General features: G+C 37.8%; 1 pseudogene; it reads right to left on the bottom strand.

Moving 5' to 3' along the window:
* The window catches only part of LOC147912538 (organic anion transporter 7-like), a 40,852-nt pseudogene extending 14,216 nt beyond the window's left edge, over window positions 1–26,636 (bottom strand).
* Window positions 26,637–27,247: the final 611 nt, after the last annotated feature.

Genomic DNA, 27,247 nt, shown 5'->3' on the forward strand with positions numbered 1-27,247 from the left:
TCGTTTAGATTATGGATTTCTGTGTCTTCAGGGTTAGTTTCTGGGTGCTTGTCATTGTCCTTCTGGACTGGTGATTTCACGTATCTTTGCATTGTGGTTCCTGTGTTGGCTTTGTTTTTCCTCGTCCTGGAAATCTCTGGTTGCAATTTCCACCCACCGCCACTGTGTGGTGGTAAAGGGCTGTGTAATCTAAACCCCCTGCGCTCTGCTGCAGTTTTTCCACTGCCATCCACAGGTCGGATCATTTGGTCTGGTCTGCCATGGATTCCTTGGTCTGGTCTGGTGGGCTGAGCTGCAGGGTCTGGTTTGTGGGGGGGTGCGGTGGGGGGGGCTTTCTCTTTTGCCCTCTGGGTCCCTGGCCTGGGGGCTTCTCGTTCACCCCCTGTTATCCACTCTCTGGGGTGCTCAGATGTTGATGGTAGCCCTGTGGCTCTTCTGAGTCCTCTGTGTGGGAGTTTCCCACTGGCTGAGAGAGCCTGAAGAGCTACGGTTTCCCCGCAGAGGGCCGCCTCTTTCCCCTCTCTGGGAGCCATGGGGACCAGGATCGCTGATCTGATGGGGGGGGGAGAGGAGTTCTCCTTACCTCTCCCCACTTCCTCTGGGGGCCCAGCATGTTCCACTCTCAGATGTGCGGCAGTGTGGATCTTTCCGATCTAGCTTTTCACTGTCTGGGATTCCGTTGTTGGTTGTGACTATTCCTTTTGTTGTATCTTATTGGGAGAAGAGTTCACGGGAATGCTCACTCCGCCATGATGCTCCTGTGTGCCTTTTACTCCTTTCTCCTTCCCCCTCATCCCTCTTCCCCTCTGGTAACCACCAATCTATTCTCTGCGACTATGTGTTTGTTGTTGTTGTTGTTTTACCTTCCACAGATGAGTGAAATCATATGGTATTTGGCTTTCTCTGAGTTATTTCACTTAGCATAATGCCCTTAAGGTCCATTGATGTTGTCACAAATAGCAAGATTTCATCTTTTTTATGGCTAAGTAGTATTACATTTCATATATATGTGTATATTTATATATATGTATATTTGTATACATATATGTATATCACATCTACTTTATCCATTCAAACAACCATTAGGTTGCTTGCAAGTGTTAGTTAATGTGAATAATGCAGTAGCGTACAAACAAGAAATTTCAAATTTCACAATTTGAAAATATATGTCTTTTCAAATTAGTGTTTTCATATTCTTTAGATAAATACCCAGAAGTGGAATAACTGGATCATATGGTAGTTCTATTCTTAATTATTTGAGAAATCTCCATGCTGTTTTCCATAGTGGCTTTACCAGTTTACCTTCCCACCAGCAGTGTATGAGGGTTTCCTTTTCTCCACATCCCCTCTGACACATTATTTCTTGTCTTGTTAATAATAGCCCTTCTGATGGGCATGAGGTGATATATCATTGTGATTTTGATTTGCATTTCTCTAATAATCGGTGATATTGAACATCTTTTCGTGTGCCTGTTGGCCATCTGTATATCTTATTTGAAAAAACGTCTGTTCAGATCCTTTGCCCATTTTTTTTTTGTGTGTGAGGAAGATCAACCCTGAGCTAACATCTGATGCCAATCTTCCTCATTTTTTGCTGAAGAAAGTTGGCCCTGGGCTAACATTGGTGCCCAACTTCCTCTACTTTATATGGGACACCGCCACAGCATGGCTTGACAACTGGTGTGTTGGTCTGCACCCAGGATCTGAACCTGAGAATCCCAGGCCACCAAAGCAGAGTGCGTGCACTTAACCGCCATGCCACCAGGCCAGCCCCGTCCTCTGTCCATTTTTTAATCATGTTTTTAGTTCTCGTTGTTGAGTTGTATGAGATCTTTGTATATTTTGGATATTAACTCCTTATCAGATACATGCTTTGCAAAAATCTTCTCCCATTTATTAGATTATCTTTTTTTGTTGTTGTTGGTTTCCTAGGCTGTGCAGATACTTTTTAGTTTGATGTAGTCCCATTTATTTACTTTTTGTTTTTCTACCTTGCCTTAAGAGACATGATATTCAAAATACACTACTAAGACCAATGTCAAAGAATATACTGCCTGTTCTCTTCTAGGAGTTTTATGGTTTCAGGTCTTATATTCAAGCCTTTAGTTGATTTTGAGTTAAATTTTTTGTATGATATAAGATAATGGTGCACTTTCATTCTTTTGCATATGGCTGTCCAGTTTTCCCAGCACCATTTATTGAAGAGACTTTCCTTTCTCCACTGTATGTTTTTGGCTTCTTGGTTGAAAATTTGCTGTCCATAGATTAGCGGGTTTATTTCTGGGCTCTCAGTTCTGTTCCATTAATCCGTGTGTGTGTTTTTTTGCCAGTACCATGCTCTTTTAATTACTATGGCTTTGTAGTATATTTTGAAATCAGGGTGCGATGCCTCCAGCTTTGTCCTTTCTTCTCTGAATTGCCTTGGTTATTCAGGGTCTTCTGTTCTTCCATGTGAATTTTAGGATCTTTTTCTCTTTCCATGAAAAATGTAGTTAGGACTTTGATATAGATTACATTGAATCTGTAGATTGCTTTAGGAAGTATGGACATTTTAACTACGTTAATTCTTCCAATCTGTGAGCATGGAATATCTTTCCATTTCTTCATGTCTTCTTCATTTCCTTCCAACAATATTTTACAGATTTTAGTGTATGGATCTTTCACCTCTTTGGTTAACTTTTTTCCTATGTATTTTATTCTTTTGGTTGCAGTTGTAAATGGTATTGTATTCTTGATTTCTCTTCTGCTATTTCCTTGTTAGTGTATAGAAATACAACTGATTTTTGTATGTTGATTTTGTACCCTACAACTTTACTGTCTTCGTTTATTATTCCTAATTTTTTTTTGTGGATTCTTTAGGGTTTTCTATTTATATAATCATGTTATCTGTAAATAGTGGCAATTTTACTTCTTCCTTTCCAATTTATATCCCTTGTATTTCTTTTTCTTGACTAATTGCTGTGGCTAAAACTTCCAGTATTATGTTGAACAAGAGTGGTGAAAGTGGGCTTCCTTGTCCTATTCCTGTTCTCAGAGGAATAGGTTTCAGGTTTTTACCATTGAGTATGATGTTGGCTATTGGGTTTGTCATATACGGTCTTTATTATGTTAAGATACTTTCCTTTTATACTCATCTTATTCAGAGTTTTTATCATAAATGGATGCTGTATATTGTTGAATACTTTCTCTGCATCTATTGAGATGATCGTGTAACTTTTAGTCTTCATTTTATTAATGTGGTGGATAACGTTGCTTTATTTGCAGGTGTTGAGCTATCCTTGCATCCTTGGAAATAATCCCACTTGATTATGGTGTAAGATCCCTTTAATGTATTGTTGTATTTAATTTGCTAATATTTTGTTGACAATTTTTGCATCTATGTTCATCAGTGGTATTAGCCTATAATTTTCTTTTTTGGCATTATCCTTGTCTTGTTTTTGTATCAGGGTAATATTGGCCTCATAGAATGAGTTAGAACATGTTTCTTTCTCTTCAAGTTTTTGGAAGAGTTTGAGAAGAATAGGTATTAAATCTTCTTTGAATGTTTAGTAGAATTCACTGGGGAAGCCGTAAGATCCTCGACTTTTGTTTGGGAAAGTTTTGCCCTGAGCTAACATCTGTTGCCAATCTTCCTCTTTGTTTTTTCCTTCTCAAAGTGCCAGTACACAGTTGTATATTCTAGTTGTAAGTCCTTCTAGTTCTTCTACGTGAGCTGTTGTCACAGCATGGCTACTGACTGATGAGTGGTTTGGTTCCATGCCTGGGAACCAAACACGGGCTGTCAAAGTGGAGTGCACTGAACATTAACAACTAGGCTGTCAAGGCTGGCTCTTTGGAAGGCCTTTTTTTTTATAATCAAGACAAGTGTTTACTAAAATACTGTTTCGGAATGTTGGCTGTAATGTAACAGCAATTTTCGTAATAAAAGACATTCATCTTTTTTTAAAAATTTTTTGTTTATTGCAGTAACATTGGTTTATAACATTGTATAAATTTCAGGTGTACATCATTATACTTCTATTTCTGCATAGATTCATCATGTTCACCACCCAAATACTAATTACAATCCATCACCACACACGAGCCGAATTATCCCTTTTGCCCTCTTCCCTCCCCCCTTCCCCTCTGGTAACCACCGATCCAATCTCTGTCCCTATGTGTTTGTTTATTGTTGTTATTATCTACTACTTAATGAAGGAAATCATACGGTATTTGACCTTCTCCCTCTGACTTATTTCACTTTGCATTATACCCTCAATGTCCATCCATGTTGTCACAAATGGCTGGATTTCGTCGTTTCTTATGGCTGAGTAGTATTCCATTGTGTATATATACCACATCTTCTTTATCCATTCGTCCCTTGATGGGCACTTAGGTTGCCTCCAAGTCTTGGCTATTGTGAATAACGCTGCAATGAACACAGGGGTGCATGTATCTTTATGCATTGGTGTTTTCAAGTTCTTTGGATAAATACCCAACAGTGGAATAGCTGGATCATATGGTAGTTCTATCCTTGATTTTTTGAGGAATCTCCATACTGTTTTCCATAGTGGCTGCACCAGTTTGCACTCCCACAAGCAGTGTATGAGAGTTCCCTTCTCTCCACATCCTCTCCAACACATGTTGTTTCCTGTCTTGTTAATTATAGCCATTCTGATGGGCATGAGGTTATACCTCATTGTAGTTTTGATTTGCATTTCCCTGATAGTTAATGATTTTGAACATCTTTTCGTGTGTCTGTTGGCCATCTGTATATCTTCTTTGGAGAAATGTCTGTTCAGGTCTTTTGCCCATTTTTTAATTGGGTTGGTAGTTTTGTTGTTGTTGAGATCCATCAGTTCTTTATATATTTTGGAGATTAACCCATTATCAGATGTATGGTTTGCAAATATCTTCTCCAAATTGTTAGGCTGTCTTTTCGTTTTGTTGATGGTTTCCTTTGCTGTGCAGAGCTTCTTAGTTTGATGTAGTCCCATTTGTTTATTTTTTCTATTGTTTCTCTTGCCCGGTCAGACATGGTTCTTGAAAATATGTTGCTAAGACCAATGTCGAAGAGCGTATTACCTATGTTTTCTTCTAGAAGTTTCATAGTTTCAGGTCTTACATTCAAGTCTTTAATCCATTTGGTGTTAATTTTTGTGCATGGTGTAAGGTAAGGGTCTACTTTCATTTTTTTGCAAGTGGCTGTCCAGTTTTCCCAACACCATTTGTTGAAGAGACTTTCTTTTCTCCATTGTATGTTCTTGGCTCCTTTGTCAAAGATTAGCTGTCCATAGATGTGTGGGTTTATTTCTGGGCTTTTGATTCTATTCCATTGATCTGTGTGTCTGTTTTTGTGCCAGTACCACGTGGTTTGGGTTACTATACCTTTGTAGTATATTTTGAAATCAGGGAGTGTGATACCTCCAGCTTTGTTCTTTTTTCTCGGGATTCCTTTAGCTATTCGGGGTCTTTTGTTGTTCCATATAAATTTTAGGATTCTTTGTTCTATTTCTGTGAAAAATGTTATTGGAACTTTGATAGGGATTGCATTGAATCTGTAGATGGTTTTAGGAAGTATGCACATCTTAACTATGTTAATTCTTCCAATCCAAGAGCACGGAATATCTTTCCATTTCTTTGTGTCTTTTTCAATTTCTTTCAACAATGTTTTATAGTTTTCCATGTACAGCTCTTACACCTCTTTGGTTAAGTTTATTCCTAGGTATTTTATTCTTTTCGTTGCAATTGTAAATGGGATGGTATTCTTAATTTCTCTTTCTGCTACTTCGTTGTTAGTGTACAGAAATGCAACTGATTTTTGTATGTTGATTTTGTATCCTGCAACTTTACCATATTCGTTTATTACTTCTAAAAGTTTTCTGGTGGATTCTTTAGGGTTTTCTATATATAAAATCATGTCATCTGCCAATAGTGAGAGTTTCACTTCTTCCTTTCCAATTTGGATCCCTTTTATTTCTTTCTCTTGCCTGATTGCTCTGGCTAGGACTTCCAGTACTATGTTAAATAGGAGTGGTGAGAGTGGGCATCCTTGTCTGGTTCCTGTTCTTAGAGGGATAGCTTTCAGTTTTTCACCATTGAGGATGATATTAGCTGTGGGTTTGTCATATATGGTCTTTATTATGTTGAGGTACTTTCCTTCTATCCCCATTTTATTGAGAGTTTTTATCATAAATGGATGCTGTATCTTGTCAAATGCTTTCTCTGCATCTATTGAGATGATCATGTGATTTTTATTCTTCATTTTATTAACGTGGTGTATCACGTTGATTGATTTGCGAATGTTAAACCATCCCTGCATACCTGGAACAAATCCCACTTGATCATGGTGTATAATCTTTTTAACGTATTGTTGTATGCGATTTGCTAGTATTTTGTTGAGGATTTTTGCATTGATGTTCATCAGTGATATTGGCCTGTAGTTTTGATTTTTGTGTTGTTCTTGTCTGGTTTTGGTATCAGGGTAATGTCAGCTTCGTAGAACGAGTTAGGGAGCTTCCCCCCCTCCTCAATTTTTTGGAAGAGTTTGAGAAGGATAGGTATTAAGTCTTCTTTGAATGTTTGGTAGAATTCACCAGGGAAACCGTCTGGTCCTGGACTTTTATTTTTGGGGAGGTTTGTGATTACTGTTTCGATCTCCTTACTGGTGATTGGTCTATTCAAATTCTCTACTTCTTCTTGATCCAGTTTTGGAAGGTTGTATGATTCTAAGAATTTATCTATTTCTTCCAGATTGTCGAATTGGTTGGCATATAGCTTTTCATAGTATTCTCTTATAATCTTTTGTATTTCTGAGGTGTCTGTTGTAACCTCTCCTCTTTCATTTCTGATTTTACTTATTTGTGCCTTCTCTCTTTTTTTCTTGGTGAGTCTAGCTAAAGGTTTGTCAATTTTGTTGATCTTTACAAAGAACCAGCTCTTGGTTTTATTAATTTTTTCTATTGTTTTTTTGGTCTCTATTTCATTTATTTCTGCTCTGATTTTTATTATTTCCCTTCTTCTACTGATTTTGGGCTTGGCTCGTTCTTCTTTTTACAGTTCCTTTAGGTGCATTGTTAGATTGTTTATTTGAGATTTTTCTTGTTTGTTGAGATAGGCCTGTATTGCTATAAACCTCCCTCTTAGAACCGCTTTTGCTGTATCCCATAAATTCTGGCATGTCGTATTTTCATTTTCATTTGTCTCCAGGTATTTTTTGATTTCTTCCTTGATTTCTTCATTGACCCAGTCGTTGTTCAGTAGCATTTTGTTTAATCTCCATGTATTTGTGGCTTTTCTGATTTTCTTCCTATAGTTGATTTCTAGTTTCATACCGTTGTGGTCAGAAAAGATGCTTGGTATTATTTCAATCTTCTTAAATTTATGGAGACTTCTTTTGTGGCCTAATATGTGATCAACCCTGGAGAATGTTCCATGTGCACTTGAAAAGAACGTGTATTCTTCGGTTTTTGGATGGAATGCTCTGTATATATCTACTAGGTCCATCTCTTCTCGTGTGTCATTTAAAGCCAATGTTTCCTTATTAATCTTCTGTTTGGATGATCTATCCGTTGGTGTAAGTGGAGTGATCAAGTCCCCTACTATTATTGTGTTACTGTCTATTTCTGTTTCTATGTCTCTTAATGATTGCTTTATATATTTAGGTGCACCTACATTGGGTGCGCAGATATTTACAAGTTTTATATCCTCTTGTTGGATTGTTCCCTTCATCATTATGTAATGCTCTTCTTTGTCTCTTTTTACGGTTTTTGTTTTAAAGTCTATTTTGTCTGATATGAGTACTGCTACCCCAGCTTTCTTTTCATTGCCATTTGCATGGAGTATCTTTTTCCATCCCTTCACTTTCAGTTTGTGAGTGCCTTTAGGTCTGAAGTGTGTCTCTTGTATGCAGCATATATATGGGTCTTGTTTTTTTGTCCAATCAGCCACCCTATGCCTTTAAATTGGAGCATTTAGTCCATTGACATTTAAAGTAGCTATTGATAAGTATGTACTTACTGCCATTTTTTAACTTTTTTTTCTCAGTGTTTTAGTGGTCCTTCTCTGTTCCTTCTTCTTCTATACAGAATTGATGGTCTCTTTAGTTTGACCTCTGTCTGAAAGTTCTACTCTTTAACTCCCCTCCTCCCTCATTTTGTTTTTGATATCATATCTAACCTCTTTTTTGTGCATTTGTATCCATTACCCTCTTATCATGGAAATAGATAATTTTTCCTATTTGTGGTCTTCTCTTTTCCCCTTAAATCAGTCCCTTTAACATTTCTTGTAGCACTGGTTTCTTGGTGACAAACTCCTTTAATTTTTGCTTGTCTGGGAAATTTTTGATCTCTCCTTCCATTTTGAATGACAACCTTGCTGGGTAGAGTATTCTTGGTTGTAAGTTTTTTCCCTTTAGCACTTTAAATATATAATTCCATTCTCTTCTAGCATGTAAGGTTTGTGCTGAGAAGTCAGCTGATAGCCTTATGGGGTTTCCTTTGTATGTAACTTGACTTTCTTTGTAGCTTTTAGGATTCTCTCTTTATCTTTAATTCTGGACATTTTGATTATGATGTGTCTTGGTGTGGGCCTCTTTGGGTTTATCTTGTTTGGGGCTCTCTGTGCTTCCTGTACCTAGATGTCTGTTTCCTTCCTTAGGTTAGGGAAGTTTTCATCTATTATTTCTTGAAATACATTCTCTGCCCCTTTGTCTCACTCTTCTCCTTCCGGGACACCTATAACACAGATGTTAGTGCACTTGATGTTGTCCCAGAGGTCCTTAGACTGTCCTCACTCTTTTTAATTCTTTTCACTTTTACCTCTTCAGCTTGGGTAGTTTCTTCTAGTCTTTCGTCCAGCTCATAGATCCGTTCTTCTGTATCCTCTACTCTGCTTTTGAGTCCCTCTAGTGAATTTTTCATTTCCAGTATTGTATTCTTCATTTCTGATTGGTTCTTTTTTATATCTTCCATTTCTTTGTTGACATTCTCACTGAGATCATCTATTCTTCTCCCCAGATCAGTGAGCATCCTTAACACTTTTTGTTTGAACTCTCTGTCAGGTAGGTTCCTCATTTCTGTTTCACTTAGTTCCTTTTTTGGGGTTTTGTCCTGTTCCCTTACTTGGAATGTATTCCTTTGCCTCCTCATTTTGCCTCTTTCCCTGTGCTTGTGACTATGTATTAGGTAGGTTAGCTATGTCTCCTGCTCTTGGATAGGTAACCTTATGTAAGTGATGGCTTAGGAGGCCTGCCGTGTGCTTCCCTCAGTTCTCAATGTTCTAGGGGTGACCCCTATGTGGGCTACGTGTGTCCTTCTGTTGTGGCCTGTTTGCTCTCCCTGTATGCACGCATGGAGGCCGAGTTATGCTCCTAGCCAGCTGTTGTAATGCTCAGCTGCTTGTCGTTGTTGTGGGCCCTTCAGTCTCTTTATCAGGTGTGGGGAGCCCCAGCACAGTTTGCTGCAAGTTCTAATACCACATTTGTGTTGCATTATTTCTTTTAAGTGAGTAGGTCCCCAGCGTGGCAGGTTGTTAGGCTCAGGGCCTTACAATTGCTATAAGCCTCCTGCCTTTAGGTCTCTTGTCAGCTCTGTGAGGATTGCAGCTGGGTGAGGCTGGCCTCAGGCATGGGAGGACCCAATTGTTTCAGCCTTTGGAAGGTGGGGCAAACCCCCTATGTGGGTCTTTGAGAAGCACAAGTCTTCTGCAGCTGACAAGCCCTGCCGCCCACAGGTTCACACAGAGAGTCAACACAGTCCTGCCCCATGTGCATGCCCCGACCTCCCGAAGCAGACCCAGTCTCTCCATGGCCGGAGCTCCATACACTCCACCGCCGCTCCCCACTCGCCACCTGCTCCTTGTGCACGCCTTGCCCCACTGAAGTCGGCTCAGTTGCCAGGCTGCAGAGAATCCAGTCACCAATCTCTGCAGGCCCAGAAGTTGCCTGAGGGCTTGTTGTTGGATGGGGCCAGTCTCTAGGGTGGGCTGCCTGCCCTGGCTGAGCTGGATTAAATCGGTGCTCTAGTGGGTGGGGCAGACCCTGGGCTATCAGGCCCCAGGGAGAACTCCAACACTGTCTGTGTCAGCACACCCACACCTGGCCACATCAATGGCCGCCGCCAATGTTCCAATCCCTGGAGAGGTCTCACCTCTCACCGAGATGCACACAGGGCCTATTAGGTGAGTCTCTTTTCACCAAAGCACTGTGCACCTTTCTTTCTGGTGATTTTAGGTTGCTTTCTGAAACAGGTGTGTTTGCGCGTGGGCCCTTTAAGAGCCGGTTTTAATGTCTTTGTGAACCAGCTTTTCTGGGCGTACTCCCCAATGTTTTAGTAGCAGGCAAAGTCAGATATTATGCCATTCATCTCGATTGTGCTGGGTCCATAAAATGCCCACAGCGGGGGCGCACCCCGGCTCAGCGCCCGGCGCCTCCAGGGAGGGCTGTGTACCTGTGGGCTGCTCCCGGGGGGCTGTGAAGTGCTGCGGCTTGTGAAGGCGGCATTTTTTTCTCTCCAGAAGGGAGTTTCTGCCTCTTCTACCTCAGTTAGGATTGTCCGTTGTTGCAGGAGTTCCTCTTATCCAGTTTTCTGTTCTGTCTCAGGGGTAATTTATCCATGAGTTGTTGTAAATTGGCTGTGTCCACGGGAGGAGGTGAGTTCAGAGTCTGCTTACGTCACCATCTTGACTTCCTCCTGGAAGGCCTTTGATTACTGTTTCGAACTCCTTAGTAGTGATCAGTCTATTCAGATTTTCTATTTCTTCTTCGTTCTTTTGTGGAAGGTTGTATAATTCTAAGAATTATCCATTTCTTAGATTATCCAATTTGTTCATGCATATGTCGTCATAATATTCTCTTGTAATTTTTTGTATTTCTATAGTATTATTGGATTTTTCTCCTCTTTCATCTTGATTGTTTTATTTGAGATTTTTCTCTTTTTTCTTAGTGATTCTCGAATCTTTATAATTATTAATAATTAATGCTTTCTGCCTCAATTGAGTAAAATAGGTGTCCAATACTTTCAGAATCAGCATGTTCTTTCCTAATGTTAACCCCCATAATTGTGACACTCATTGAGAACCAGGACAGAGAGGTCAGAAAACCCATAACCACTCCAGAGATCTTATCTTCCATTCCTCTATGGATACTGACTAATAAAACGTCAGGTTATGCCTTCCCCACATCCCATATCTAGTTCCTATCCTCCTCACCTCTAGAGTTAGGGTGTCTCCCACATCCTTCTTTCCATTTCTGTGTGCAGCCTTTCTAAGTTCCTTTAAGCCCACCTCAGGTTTGTTGGTGATAATCAGCCACCGAGCAGACTCTGCAAGCCACCTGATCAAAGAAGAGAACAGAGGTGCAGTTAAGTCTCACTCGCCAATTTTTCACATAACATTTGTCCAGAGATCTGAAGGGCTTTGGAATATGCCACCCAAAATATACTGCTTTAACATTTCGATTATTTAAAGCTGAAGGCACTTGAGAAACAACAGATGCAGGAGGAACTCTCTGTCCTCCTCATTTCTACCTAAATTTAGGTCACAATATTTTCCATGAGAAAGATACCCTCCCTGTGACAGGAAGAGAAGAACATTCTTATCAACAGAGACCTGGTGTTGACACTAAAATGGGCCTATATAAACAAACTTACTAAAATAACTCTTACTTTCCCCATGTATTTTTTAGTCACTGTCCTACAAATGACTGTTCCTAGCCCAATCCACTTTGTCTTATCACATCCCCACAATTTATTGTTTGTGTGGAAAAAGGTATACAAGCTTTTGGGCCTAATATCCTCTTTGGATCTCCATTTTCCTTTTGACGACTCATGTGTACATGTAAAGATAGTAAATAAGTTTGTATGTGTTTCTGCTGTTTATCTGTCTTATGTCAGTTTAAATCTTAGACCATCCACAGAATCTGAGAAGGTAGAAGGAAATTTTTTCTCCCCTGCAGATGCCTTTTCCCTCCTATCTAATAAGCAACACTGATTGGTTATAGCAGAAAATATAAATTTACTTCTTGTACCATAACTAGGAAAATATGAGGATGGCACCTTAATGCAGCGCACTTTGTCTGCTGGGAACACAGACTTGGAGTCATATTGGCTCCCCTCTTATTCAAGAGAAGTGTCAATTTTACAAACCAAAACTGCAGTGTGCCTGGTTCAATTTGTATTCAAATAAACACTGAATAACTATTTAGTATAACTATGTTCCATGCGATATTTGGGACATACTTATACTAAAATGTTACTTGTTATTTATACAAAATTTGAATTTCATGGGACATTTTAAATTTTATTCAGTTAGCACATAACAATACAGAACCCTCAGATAAATAGAAATTTCACACAAATCATGAATAGTTTTCCGTATAACTAGGTGCCATATAACATTTGGGTTGTTATTATACAAAAATATGTGTTGTTTATCTGAAATTCAAATTTAATTTAGTGTCCATGGTGTTATTTGGACACCCTGTCTGTTCAGCTTCTGGAATTGCACAGATTAGTAAATCACATGCTCCAGTGTTGATCAAGGACCAAACAGGATTCATGTGGTGTCATTTCCTACATCTTTCATTCCAGGATCCTCTAAGACTAAGAGAGAGCTCATACCTTAAAGACAGAAAGATGACAAATACTGGCAGCTGGAGGGTGCGCCAGTCTCGAATAGCAAAAACCACATCTCCTGATATCATCTGTCCGATACAATTTGCAGGGATTACCAGTGTCGTTCCTATGGCTTGGAATTGGCGTGGTGTCCATTCGACAACTGAAAGAGAGCACAAACAGGATTTTGACTTTAAACAAAGGTGGAATGTCAATATCCAAGTCAAGGCTTGGAAAATGTACAAAATCAAAAGTGTTGACTTGCTGAGCATAGTGCTATTTGACAAGACGGTTATGGCAGAAAGGCCAGCCAAGAAGGTAGTGAGCAGTAAATGAGGAAGGTGGGAGCAAAGGTGACACAGGTGTCAGCAAGGGCATACTGGAGCAAACACCATCTGAGCATTAACCTTCTCCCAAATCTGAGAAACAGGTACACGTTAGATTAGGGAACAAGAACAACCTGTTGTAAAAATAAGTGTGAAAATGAAGAGGCATTTTGAAATTTAGGCAATGTGTTATCAAATGAAACTTGCACTTAAAAGCTTAAAGAATCAATAGATAATCAACAGCAGATCATCTCAGAAGCAACCCTCTCTGTTTGTAAATAGATACTGAGTATAACAAAGCCTCTTCTCTAATCTGTTACCAGTAGATCTTTCACACCAACTGAAACAAAATAAGACAGGCTGCTGTACTGGACAATTTAATGGGTTATGAATATTCCTTGTACTAACAGATGCATTTAGTGTAGTAGATAGTCTGCATAGTGTCTAGAACGCAGTAGATATAGCTCTGTTCTTGGGACTCTAGGGCCCTGCAGGCTAAGGCTAAAGTGATGTGAAAGGTTTCCTTCTGTTATTGATTTTTAGTTTCATACCATTTTGGTTAGAAAAGATACTTGGTATGACTTCAATCTTAAATTTTCTAAGAGACTTTTTGTGACCTAACATATGATCTGTGCTGGAGAATTTTCCATGTGCACTCGAGAAGAGTGTATATTCTGCTGCTGTTGGATGGAATGTCCTGTATATGTCTGTCCCCTGCTATTATTGTGTTGTTGTCTATTTCTCCCTTCATATCTGTTAGTATTTGGTTAATATATTCAGGTATTCTGATGTTTGGTGCATATGTATTTTTTCCAGTTTTATTGAGATATAACTGACATACAGCGCTGTATAGGTTTAAGATATACAGCATAAAGAACCGACTTACATATATTGTGAAATGATTACCACAATAAATTTAGTTAACATCCATCATCTCATATAGATACAAAAATAAAAAGAAAGAAATATTTTTTTACTCTAGAACTTTTAGGATCTACTCTCTTAGCAGCTTTCAAATATATCATACAACAGTTTTACATATAGTCATCGTGTTGTACTTATTTATCTTATATCTGGAAGTTTGTACTTGGCTACCTTCATCTAGTTCCCACCCCCGCCTCTGGTAACCACAAATCTGATCTCTTTCTCTATGGGTTTGCTTTTTGTTTAGATTCCACATTAAGTGAGAGCATACAGTATTTTTCTCTGTCTGACTTATTTCACTTAGCATAATGCCCTCAAGGCGCATTTATGTTGTTACAAATGACAGGATTTCCTTCTATTTTATGGCTGAATTATACATATACACATACATATTTCACAACTTCTTTTTCCTTTCATCCATTGATGGACTTATGTTGTTTTCATGTCTTGGCTATTTTAAATAATGCTACAATGAACATGGGAGTGCAGATATCTTGTCAACATAGTGTTTTTGTTTCATTCGGATAAATACCCAGAAGTGGAATTGCTGGATCATATAGTAGTTCTATTTTTAATGTTTTGAGGAACTTCATAGTGTTTTCCATAGTGGGTGTACCAGTTTACAACACTACTACCAGTGCATAACTGTTCCCTTTTCTCCACGTCTTCACCAGTATTGTTATTTTTTGTCTTTTTGGTGATGGTCATTGTAACAGCTGTGAGATGATATCTCCTTGTGGTTTTGATTTATATTTCCCTAATGATTACAGATGTTGAGCACCTTTTCATGGGCCTGTTGGCCACCTGTATGTTTTCATTGGAAAAATGACTATTCAGGTCTTTTGCCCATTTTTAATTGTATTATTTGGTTTTCGCCATTGAGTTCTATGAGGTCTTTATAGATTTTGGATATTACGCCTCATCAGATGTATGATTTGCAAATATATTTCCTATTCTGTAGGTTGTCTTTTCATTTTGTTTACCTTTTTTTTTTTTTGCTGTGCATATGCTTTTTCGTTTGATGTAGCCCCATTTTTTAATTTTTGTTCTGTTGCTTGTGCTTTAGGAGTCATATCCAAAAAATCATTCCCAAGACTCAGGTAAAGGAGCTTTGTTCCTGTGTTTTCTATTGGAGTTTTATGGTTTCAGGTCTTACATTTAAGTATTTAATCTATTGCAAGTTAAATTTTGTGTTTATGTCTTTAATCCATTTTTAAAATTAATTTTTGTGAATTAAATAAAGTGGTGTACGATAGGGGTTTGCTTTCATTCTTACAAGTGAATATCCAATTTTCTGAGCACCATGTTTTGAAGAGACTGTCTTTTCTCCATTGAGAATTCTTGGCTCCTTTGTAAAATATTAGTTTACTGTATAGGCATTGGTTTATTTCTGGGCTCTTGGTTTTGTTCCACTTACCTATGTGTCTGTTTTTTTTTGACCATATCCTATTGTTTTGATACCATAATTTTATAATATAGCTTGAAATCAGATAGTGTGATAATTCCTGCTTTGTTCTGCTTTCTCAGGATTGCTTTGGTTATTCGGGGTCTTTCATGGTTCCATATAAATTTTAGGATGGTTTTTGCCACTTCTGTAAAAATGCCATAGGAATCTTGATAGGGATTGCATTGAGTCTCTAGATGGCTTTGGGTAGCATGGACATTTTCACAATATTAATTTTTCTAATCCATGAACATGGGATACCTTTTTGTTTTTTGTGCGTGTCTTCTTCAACTTCTTTCATCAATGTTTTGTAAGTTTCAGTGTAGTGATCTTTCACCTCCTTGGTTAAATTTATTCCTAAAAATTTTATTGCTTTTGATGCTTTTATAAATGGGATCATTTTCTTTTATTTATTTTTCATATAATTCATTGTTAGTGTATAGGAACATTACTGAATTTTCTTCTTTTTTTTTGGTGAGGAAGACTGGCCCTGAGCTAGGATCTTTTGCCAATCCTCCTCTTTTTAATGAGGAAGATTGGCCCTGAGCTAACATCTGTGCCCATCTTCCTCCATTTTGTATATGGGATGCCACCACAGCATGACTTGACGAGCAGTGCATTGGTCTATGCCTGGGATTCGAGCCTGCGAGCCCCAGGCCACCAAAGCAGAGAACGTGAACTTAACCACTATGCCACCAGGCCAGCCCCAGAACCATTACTGACTTTGCATGTTATTTTTGTATCCTACAACTTTACTGAATTTGTTGATTAGATCTAGTTTTGGGGGGGAGTCCTTAGGATTTTCTATATATGAAATCATGTCATTTGCAAATAGAGACAATTTTACTTCTTCCTTTCCTATTCTGTTGTTTTTCGTTACTTTTTCTTTCCTTATTGCTATGGCTAGGACTTCCAGTACTATACTGAATAGGAGTGGTGAGAGTGGGTACCCTTGTCTTTGTTCCAGATCTTAAACAGCAAAAGCTTTCAACCTTTCATCATTGACTATGAAGTTAGCTGTGGGCTTGTCACATGTGGCTTTTGATATGTTGAGTTATGTTCTTTCTATACCTAATTTGTTAAGAGTTTTGATCATGCACAAATGTTGGATTTTGTTAAATGCTATTTCTGCATCTATTGAAATGCTCACCTTCTTTCGTTCTTTCATTCTAGTTTTTTTACACCACTTATTTATTTATTCTTTATTTTTGTCGATTATTTTATTGAGGTCCTATTGGTTTATAACATTGTGTAATTTCAGGGATACATTGTTATATATCAGTTTCTGTATAGACTGCATTGTGCTCACCACCAATAGTTTAATTTTTATCCTTCACCATATGTATATGCCCCTTTAACCATTTCACCCACCTCCGCTCCCTTCCCCTCTGGTAACCACTAATCTGTTCTCTTGATCCATGTGTTTGTTTATCTTCCACATGTGTGTGAAATCTTATGGTGTTCATCTTTCTCTGTCTGGCTTATTTTGCTTAACATAATACCCTCTAGGCCCATCCATGGTGTTGTATATTTTTTGTCTTTTTTTATGGCTGAGTAGTATTCCATTGTATATATAGACCTCATCTTTTTTATCCATTCATCCACTCATAAGCGCTTGTGTTGCTTCCACATCTTGCCCATTGTGAATAATGCTGAAATGAAAATAGGGGGTGCATAAATCTCTTTGAGATGTTGATTTCATGTTCTTTGGATAAATACCGGTAGTGGGATAGCTGGATCATATGGTATTTCTATTTTTAGTTTTTTGAGTAATCTGCATACTGTTTTCCATAGTGGCTGCACCAGTTTTATTCCCACCATCAGTGTATGATGGTTCCCTTTTCTACACTTCCTCTCCAACACTTATTTTTTATCTTGTTAATTATAGCCATTCTGATGGGTGTAAGGTGATAACTCATTGTAGTTTTGATTTGCATTTCCCTAATAACTAGTGATTTTGAACATCTTTTCATGTGCCTGTTGGCCATCTGTATATCTTCTTTGGAAAAATGTCTGTTCATATGTTCTGCCAATTTTTGGATTTGGTTATCTGTTTTTTTGTTGCTGAGTTGTATGAGTTCGTTAATATTTTGGAAATTAATGCCTTGTCAGATATATGACTTGCAAATATTTTCTCCCAGTTGGTGGGATGTCTTTTCATTTTGTTCATTGTTTCCTTTGCCTTGCAGAAGTTTTTAGTCTGATATAGTCCCATTTGTTTATTTTTTCTTTTCTTTCCCTTGTGCAAGTAGACATAGTATTCGAAAATATGCTGCTAAGACCGATGTCAAAGAGTGAGTTACCTATATTTTCTTCTAGGAGTTTTATGGTTTCAGGCCCTACATTCAAGTCTTTAATCCATTTCAAGTTAATTTTTTTTGTTTTTTTGTGAGGAAGATCAGCCCTGAGCTAACATCTGTCACCAATCCTCCACTTTTTGCTGAGGAATACTGGCCCTGAGCTAACATCTGTGCCCATTTTCCTTCACTTTATATGGGATGCTGCCACAGCATGGCCTGACAAGCAGTGTGTTGGTGCACACCCAGGATCCGAACCTGGGCCGCCAGCAGTGGAGTGCGCACACTTAACCTCTATGCTACGGTGCCGGCCCCTCAAGTTAATTTTTATGTATCGTGTAGGAAAATGGTCTACTTTAATCTTTGTGCAAGTGACTGTCCCATTTTTCCAACATCATTTATTGAAGAGACTTTCATTTCTCCATTGTATGTTCTTGGCTCCTTTGTCAAAAATTAGCTGTCCACAAATGTGTGTTTTTATTTATGGGCTTTCAATTCTGTTCCATTGATCTATGTGCGTGTTTTTGTGCCAGTACCATGCTGTTTTGATTACTATAGCTTTGTAGTATACTTTGAAGTTGGGGCATTGTGATGCCTCCAGCTTTATTCTTTTTTCTCAGGATTTCTTTGGCTATTTGGAGTCTTTTGTTGTTCTGTATAAATTTTGGATGCTCTATTCTATTTCCATGAGGAATGTCATTGGGATTCTGATTGGGGTTGCATTGAATCTGTAGATGGCTTTAGGTAATATGGACATTTTAACTCTGTTTATTCTTTCAATTCATGAGCATGGGATATCTTTCCATTTCTTCATGTCTTCTTCTTCTTTCAGTAATGTCTTATAGTTTTCAGTGTTTACGTCTTTCACCTCCTTGGTTAAATTTATTCCTAGGTATTTTATTCTTTTTGTTGTAATTGTAAATGGAATTGTAGTCTTGACTTCTCTTTCTGCTGGTTTGTTATTAGTGTTTAGAAATGCAACTGACTTTTGTATGTTGATTTTATACCCTGCAACTTTGCTGTAGATGTTGATTACTTATAATGGGTTTCTGGGGATTCTTTAGGGTTTTCTATGTATAGAATCATGTTGTCTGCAAACAGCAAGAGTTTCACTTCTTCCTTTCCAATTTGGATCCCTTTCATTTCTTTTTCTTGCCTAATTGTTCTGGCCAAATCTTCCAACACTATGTTGAATAGGAGTGGTGAGAGTGGGTACACTTGTCTTGTTCCTGTTCTCAGAGGGATGGTTTTCAGTTTTTCACCATTAAGTATGATATTGGCTGTGGGTTTGTCATAATGGTCTTTATTTTTTATGTATTTATTTTTTTGTGAGGATGATCAGCCCTGAGCTAACATCCATGCCAATCCTCCTCTTTTTGCTGAGGGAGACCAGCTCTGAGCTAACATCTATTGCCAATCCTCCACCTTTTTATTCCCCTCTTTCTTTTTTCTCCCCAAAGCCCTAGTAGATAGTTGTATGTCATAGTTGCACATCCTTCTAGTTGCTGTACATAGGAAACTGCCTCAGCGTGGCAGGTCAAGTGGTGTGAGGGTGCGTGCCTGAGGTCCGAACCTGGGCTGCCAGTAGTGGAGTGCACGCACTTAACCACTAAGCCACGGGGCCAGCCCGCTATGGCCTTCATTATGCTGAGGTACTTTCCTTTATTTATTTATTTATTTATTTATTTATTTATTTATTTATTTATTTAGTATGTGTGTGTGTGAGGAAGATCAGCCCTGAGCTAACATCCATGCCCATCCTCCTATTTTTGCTGAGGAAGACTGGCCCTGAGCTAACATCCATGCCCATCTTCCTCCACTTTATATGGGATGCCACCACAGCGTGACCTGACAAGCGGTGTGTTGGTGTATGCCCGAGATCTGAACCCGGGCCACCCGCTGCAGAGCATGCACACTTAACTGCTACACCACGGGGCTGGCCCCAGTGTACTTTCCTTCTGTACCTATTTTATTGAAAAGTTTTTTTGTTTTATCATAAACGGATGTTGGACCCTTTCAAATGTTTTCTCTGTATCTATTGAGATGATCATGTGATTTTTATTCCTCATTTTGTTAATGTAACGTATCACGTTGAGTGATTTGTGCAGGTTGAACCATCCCTGAGTCACTAGTACAAATCCCATTTGATCATGGTGTATGATCCTTTTAATTTATTGCTGTATTTGATTTGTCAATATATTTCTTGAGGATTTTTGCATATATTCATCAGTGATATTGGCTTGGAATTTTCCTTCCTTGTGTTGTCTTTGTCTAGTTTTGGTATCAGGGTAATGTTGGCCTTATGAAATGAGTTAGGAACCATCACATCTTCTTCAGTTTTTTGGAATAGTTTGAGATGGATAGGAATTAACTCTTAGAATGTTTGGTAGAACTCTCCAGAGAAGCCATCTGGTCCTGGACTTTTGTTTTTTGGGAGTTTTTTGATTACTATTTCAACCTCTTTACTTGTGATTGGTCTAATCAGATTCTCTATTTCAAAGAACCAGTTTTAGTTTTATTCATCATTTCTACTGTTTTTTTTAGTCTTGATTTCTTTTATTTCTGCTCTAATTTTTATTATTTCTTTCCTTTTGACTTTGGTCTGTGTGTGTTCTCCTTTTTCTAGTTCTGTTAGGTGTAGTTTAAGATTACTTATTTGAGATTTTTCTTGTTTGTTGAGGTAGGCCTGTATTGCTATACATTTCTTTATTAGTACCATTTTTGCTGCAACCCATAAGAGTTAGTGTTTTATTTTCATTTTCATCAGTCTTCAGGTATTTTTTGATTTCTCCTTTGATTTCATCATTGATCTAATAGTTGATCAGTAGCATGTTGTTTAGTTTCCACATATTTGTTACTTTCCCAGCTTTTCTCTTGTAGTTGGTTTCTAGTTTCATAGCATTGTGACCAGAACAGATGCTTGATATGATTTCAATCTTCTCAAATTTATTAATGCTGCTTTGTTTCCCGGCATATGGTCTATCTTTGAGAACGTTCCATGTACAACTGAAAAGAATGAGTATTCTGCTGTTTTGGGTTGGAATGTTTTATATATATCTATTAAGCCCATTTGTTGTAGTGATTCATTTAAGGCCATTGCTTCCTTCTTGACTTTCTGTCTGGATTATCTATCTATTGATATAAATTGGGTTTAGAGGTCCTGTATTATTATTGTGTTGCTGTCAATTTCTCCCTTAAGGTCTGTTAGTAGTTGCTTTATATACTTTGGTACTTCTGTGTTAGGTGCATATGTATTCATAAGTGGTATGGCCTCTTGGTGGAATGTCCCTTTTATCACTATATACTTCCTCTCTTTATCTCTCATTGTCTTTTTTATCTCGAAGTCTGCTTTGTCTGATATAAGTATGGCAACACCTGTTTTCTTTGCTTGCCATTTGCTTGGAGTATCATTTTCCATCCCTTCACTCTGAGCCTATGTTTGTCTTAAGAGATGGTACGTGTTTCCTAGAGGTAGCATATTGTTGGGTCTTGTTTTTTAATCAATCCAGTCACTCTGTGTCTTTTTTTTTTTTTTGGAGAATTCAATCCATTTACATTTAGAATGATTATTGATATATGAGGGCTTAATACTGCCATTTTATCTCCTGTTTTCCAGTTGTTCTATATTTTCATTGTTTCTTTTCCTTTGTCTCCCTAACTACAATTTCAATTTGGTAGTTTTCTGTGATTTTTTTCCGTTTTCTCTTTATTTATGATTTGGGGCTTTGCTCTGATTTTTTGTTTAGTGGTTACCATGAGGTTTGTATAAAAGATCTCATAGAAGAGATAGTCCATTTTCTGATAGCGTCTTATCTCCATTAGCCTATGCAGCTTCCATCCCTTTCTTCTTCCCCTTCTGAGTTATTTTGTCAGAAACTCTTCTTTTTCTGTGTTGTGAGTTAGTGACTAAATTAAAGTGTTTGTTGTTACTTTTGGTGCTTTCTTTTATCTTTAATGTTATAATTAAGTGTTTGTTAATGTGCTCTGATAGAAAGCTACAATTTTCTGATATTGTCTATCTCCTTGCTAATCTTTGTAAACCTTTGTATTTTTGTTTCAGGTGGGAGGGCTCTCTTCATCATTTCTTGTAAGGCAGGTCTAGTGGTGATGAACTCCCTCAGCTTTTGTTTATCTGGGAAAGCTTTTATTTCTCTGTTGTATCTGAAGGATTATTTTGCTGGATAGAGTATTCTTGGCTGAAAGTTTTGTCCTTTAGTATTTTGTATAGACCATTCTGTTCTCTCCTAGCCTGTAAGATTTCTGCTGAGCAATTCACTGAAAGCCTGATAGAGATTCCTTCATAGTTTATTTTCTTCTGCCTTGCTGCCCTTAGTATTTTTTCTTTGTCATTGACTTTTGCTAGTTTTAATAGTATATGCCTTGGAGAAGGTCTTTTTGCATTGATTTAGTTAGGAGTTCTATTGGCTTCAGGTACTTATAAGTCCAGTTCCTTCCCCAGGTTTGGAAAGTTCTCAGCTTTTATTTCTTTTTATTTTATTTTATTTTTTTGTTTATTGCAGTAACATTGGTTTATAACATTGTAAAAATTTCAGGTGTACATCATTAGACTTCTATTTTACATCCTGTTTACATATACTTCTAGATTACATCATGTTCACCACCCAAATACTAATTACAACCCATCACCACACACATGTACTGAATTATCCCTTTCACCCTCCTCCCTCCCCCCTTCCCCTCTGGTAACCACCAATCCAATCTCTGTCCCTATGTGTTTGCTTATTGTTGTTATTATCTACTACTTAATGAAGGAAATCATATGGTATTTGATCTTCTCCCTCTGACTTGTTTCACTTTGCATTATACCCTCAATGTCCATCCATGTTGTCACAAATGGCTGGATTTCATCGTTTCTTATGGCTGAGTAGTATTCTCAGCTTTTATTTCTTTTACCAAGCTCTCTGCTCCTTTCTCCCTCTTTTCTCCCTCTGGAATACCTATAATTCTTATATTTATTTTCCTAATTGAGTAGGATGTTTCTTGAATAATATCTTCATTTAAAAAATATCTTAGTTTGCTCTCCTCATTCCAGCCTTTGTATTTGACACAACACAACTTTCTTTTCTTTTCTTTTTTTGCATGGTGAAAGGGGCAAAGGGGCACATATGTATTGTGATGGATAAAAACTAGGCTATTGATGGTGAGCATGATGCAGTCTATACAGAAACTGATATATAATAATGTACACCTAAAATTACAGTATGTTATGACCAATGTGAACTCAAGAAAATAATTTTAAAAAATGACTTAGCTTTGGTTGCACTGTGGGTAGGTATCAACCTGAGGGAAAAGCTTTAGATCTTCTCACGTCTTTTCTGAGCACCTGCTTTGCCGGGCATTGCATGTGGATTCCTAAATTCCACTTTATATATGGTTGCTTTTGAATGTTTTGATTTTGCAAAGAGTCTCAACCAAGCTTCTCCTTCCTTACACAGTTTATAGAATGTCTTCATTAGTGCTTATTGTATGTCAAAATGTTTTCATATTAAAACTCAGAAAACAAAAAAATATAAGAAAACTTCCAAATCTTATTAAGGGTATCTACCATAATCCTACAACTCACATTATACTCAAGAGTGACGGGCTCAATGCTTCTATCTAAGGTCAGAATAAGACAAGGTTATCTCTCAACACTTTCATTAGGCATTGTACTGAATGTTGCAACCTTTGGCAGAAGAAGAGTAAAAGGCAAAAGATAGGAAAATAATAAGTAAAACTATCCTTACTGGCAGATGAAAAGACAGTGTAGGAGAAAACTTTAAGGAATTCACGATAAAGCTACTAGAACTAATAAATAAATTTATCAAGATGATAGTTGGTAAGGCAATATACAAAAGTCAAGTACCTTTCTATGTAGTAGCAATGAATAATTAGAAATCAAAGTTACACAAAACAACTTCATAGCATCAAAAACTAAGTTAATTAGAAATAAATTTAATGGAAAAAATGCAAGACTGGTCCCACAAACTATGAACATTGAAAAAAAGAAATTAAAAAAAAGTTAATTGACAGAAGCTCCATAATGTCCAAAGATCATAAAATTCAATATGCTAAAAATGGCAATCTTAACGTAAACTGCTTTATAGATTCAGTGTGATCCAATAGAATTCTGAAGAGAACAAATTTTCTGACCTCCAACAAAATAGGATAGCTTGGGTGCTTTTGGCTGTACCTAAGTATAGCTGTCTAGTATGTAATCATTTTTATTTTGTTTGTTCTGACAGGCTAAATGGTTTTGAAATTCATCCATATTACTGCACAGAGCAGTTTCTTAATTTCCTTTACTGTATATGAATTCATTATGTAAATATCTGGCATCTTATTTATCCATTCTATTACTAATAGGCTTCTAGATTGTTTCTAATATTGGGATATTATGAATAGTTGAGAGTGTTATTTTAAAAATATCAGTTTGGTCATGTCCTTTTCCTACACAGAATCCTTTAGTTTTTCCTCTTAGCTTTCTGATGAAGTTCAAAATCCTTAGCTTATCTCGTCCCCTCAACCACAGCTAGTTCTGCACTGTAATCTGCTACTAAGCTTCTTCCATCCCCCACCTCTACTACCCTGTCATCCTTACAATTTATATAACTATTTTCTTTTTTTCTCACTTCAAATTACTTTGTTTATTGCTTTTTTAACATATTTTTTATTGAGATAACTTTGGTTTATCACATCATACAGATTACAGGTGTACATCACTATATTTTCATTTCTGTGTAGACTACATCATGTCGACCACCCAAAGACTAATTACTATCCATCACCATTCTCATGTGCCCAATTACCCCTTTTGTAACCTCCCTCATCCCTTCCCCTCTGGTAACCACCAGTCTAATCTCTGTATCTGTATGTTTGTTGTTGTTTTTATATATCTATATTTTCTTATGACAATGTCACAGAAGGGCACATTACTGGACTGTTGAAAATTAACACTCTGACTCTGAACTCTTTTATATGTTACATTTACTGTGATATATTTAGTGTTCACATTTCTCAGCTGAGACAACAGTTAATATTATTCTGGTGAATGGTAAGGGGCACCTCATGTCCTCTGTCTCCCTGAGGAGAGACATGGTTGGGTGTTGGTAATGATTTCAGAAGAGGTCTGTTTCAGAAGAGGTACTGTGAGGCACAGAATGTCCCAAACTATTCACATGACAAACTGTGACACTGTTGTTATTAGGTTAATTACCTTATATTATTATAATACTTACCTTTAAAAACCTGTTTTTGCAAAACCAAAAATTAAGGTTACTGGCATAATTTTTCAACACATCACCAATGACACACTGCTCTATACCCCACAGGTTTTCTAGAAAAATCTACCCATCACACTAGGGCAACTAGGCGGTGATGACTGCTCTGGGAAGCCACAACCATTCAGCTCACAGGGTCCAGGAACATGGAACCCCTGGCCAAGGCCAATGAAACAGTTTTCCATATCTATGTCTTCAAAGATGCTGAACGTCATGCCATGAAATATTTTGCTCTCCATTCCCATAGGTAACACTTTCTCATGTTTCTAAACCACATGTTATAGCACCTCGTCTCTACATCGTGTCCTGATGGGTTCCCAGATCTCATGGAAATGTCATTACTATGTCCTGTACACCAAGCTCAATGTTGAAAAAATAGCACTCATCACAGTAATTAATTCGCCATTTGTATTTCTTTAACATTGGAGACCAAGGCAGCTCTAGGACAGTGTAATTTGCAATATTTATTTCTTAATGAAAGAATGATACATAAATTGATGAAAATATCCAGGAGTAAAGAGAGTGGTGATCCAGAGACTCTCACCTGTCTGATAAATAGCCATATGTGATGCTTCCCACCAGAATTCCAGCCATGAATAAGAATCTAGACACTGAGATCAGTGACTGAAATTCACATACCAGGTCCCACTGGAAGAGAAGGAAACTTGCAAAGGAGAGCTCCACAGCAGCTCATAACCCCTCCATGGAAACAGCTTAACATTACTTGCATATTTTAGAATATTGGCCCCTATCTTCCTCACCAGTTTCCCTTTCTAAATTACTTGACCTTCCCATTCAGATCTCAGCTTAATCATAAATATTTTCTGGAAGCCTCCTCTGTAACTGTAAGTTATTGATGCTCTGTTTTATTCCATGCTCACTGGTTTGCAAGCTTGGCTACAGAGTGCAATTATTTGAGTTATAAAATTTTATTCATGCCTGAATTTCATCGCAGTCCTTCTTATATGACTGTTCTGGGGTACAAGCTGAGCATGGATGTTTTCATCAACCTTTCAAATATTTATAATTTGCAACAAAATGGTAAGCATTATTGACCTAGCATAACATTTAAAGCACATTACACAAATTACTTGCTTAAACTCTCATCCTTCCAAGAATGAAAGCACTATGAGAGAGGGTTCATGTCTATTTTTGAATTTATCATTATTATTATTTATGTAACTGCCTAGCGTTTAATAGAGAAGCAATTAATATTTGCTGAAAGAATGAAAAATGAGTACCTGTGTAGTGACTAAAGGCTTGAAAAATCTTCTTTATTTGTTCTACCTCTAAACCACTACACAATGTACTCATAGGAGGTAAATGGGGCCTCTTACCTCAGTCACGATGGTGAAGGAGAAGGAGATTTTGTCATACACACAGCCATTCACACAGGGCTCTGTGTCTGGCTCACTCATGTCAGGGAAGGTCCCCTTCAGGTAAAGGAGCTGCCACTGGGGGAGGAGGAAGCTACACTTCTCTAGCCTCAAGTTTGAATCTAGTGGGATGGGGATTCTCAGGAGGGTGTCTTGGCTGAGGATCATAGTACCATTAGCAGAGATAGTGTCATTGTCAAGAGTGTCGACCCAGCAACGGTGACCAGGGACAGCTGCAGTGAAGTTCTCCAACAGCATATGAGGGTACACTATGAGGTTGGAGATAAAAAGGAAAGCCATCTGAAAGATCTGGAATCTTCCTAGACTGCCAGCTTGATCCAGAAAGTCCTGAAAGGCCATGGAGGCTGAACAGGTGATCCCCAAGATGAGGCAAAGTGACTGTATCTTGAAACGTTCAAGGGGAGATAATGTTTCCTTCCACACATCACACTAACTGTGGGTTGATCCAGACCACACTTTCTTCTCAGTTGACCCTGTCTCACCTCCAAAGCAGGGCCATGGGAGTTTTCTCTCCAAATTGCGTTAGGGTCAGGTATGTAGCCATTTTCATTAGTCACAGAGAGAAATATTTTGATGAGGTACTGCCAGCAGTTGACAAATCTGTTAAAGGTGTACTTTGTAAAAATTCTTGTCCTCAGCTGTCCTCAACAGTGCTTCAAAGCCAGCATTGGACTTTTATCTACAGAATCTTAGTAAACAATCTAAAACTAACCTGCTAGATGGGATGCAGTTTTCCCAGACAATCTAATTGGTGAGACTCAGAAGTGAAATGCTTTTTTATTTTTCTTTGAAAAGAGGAGACAGCATTTTGCTTGTCTAGTACTGAATTTTGATTAAATGAGTTGATGAAAACAGTCCTGAGTTAAATTAAAGCAAAAGAAATATGATGTAGTCCTTCCCTTTTTGTAAGTGACATTCTGCTTTGGTTCAAATCATACCACAAACTCACACTGAAAATAAGTTATCTGAGGGGCTGACCCCATGGCCTA

This window comes from Ceratotherium simum, chromosome 34, assembly GCF_057802395.1.
Source record: "Ceratotherium simum simum isolate JZ-2026a chromosome 34, ASM5780239v1, whole genome shotgun sequence".
Classification (NCBI taxonomy): Eukaryota; Metazoa; Chordata; class Mammalia; order Perissodactyla; family Rhinocerotidae; genus Ceratotherium; species Ceratotherium simum.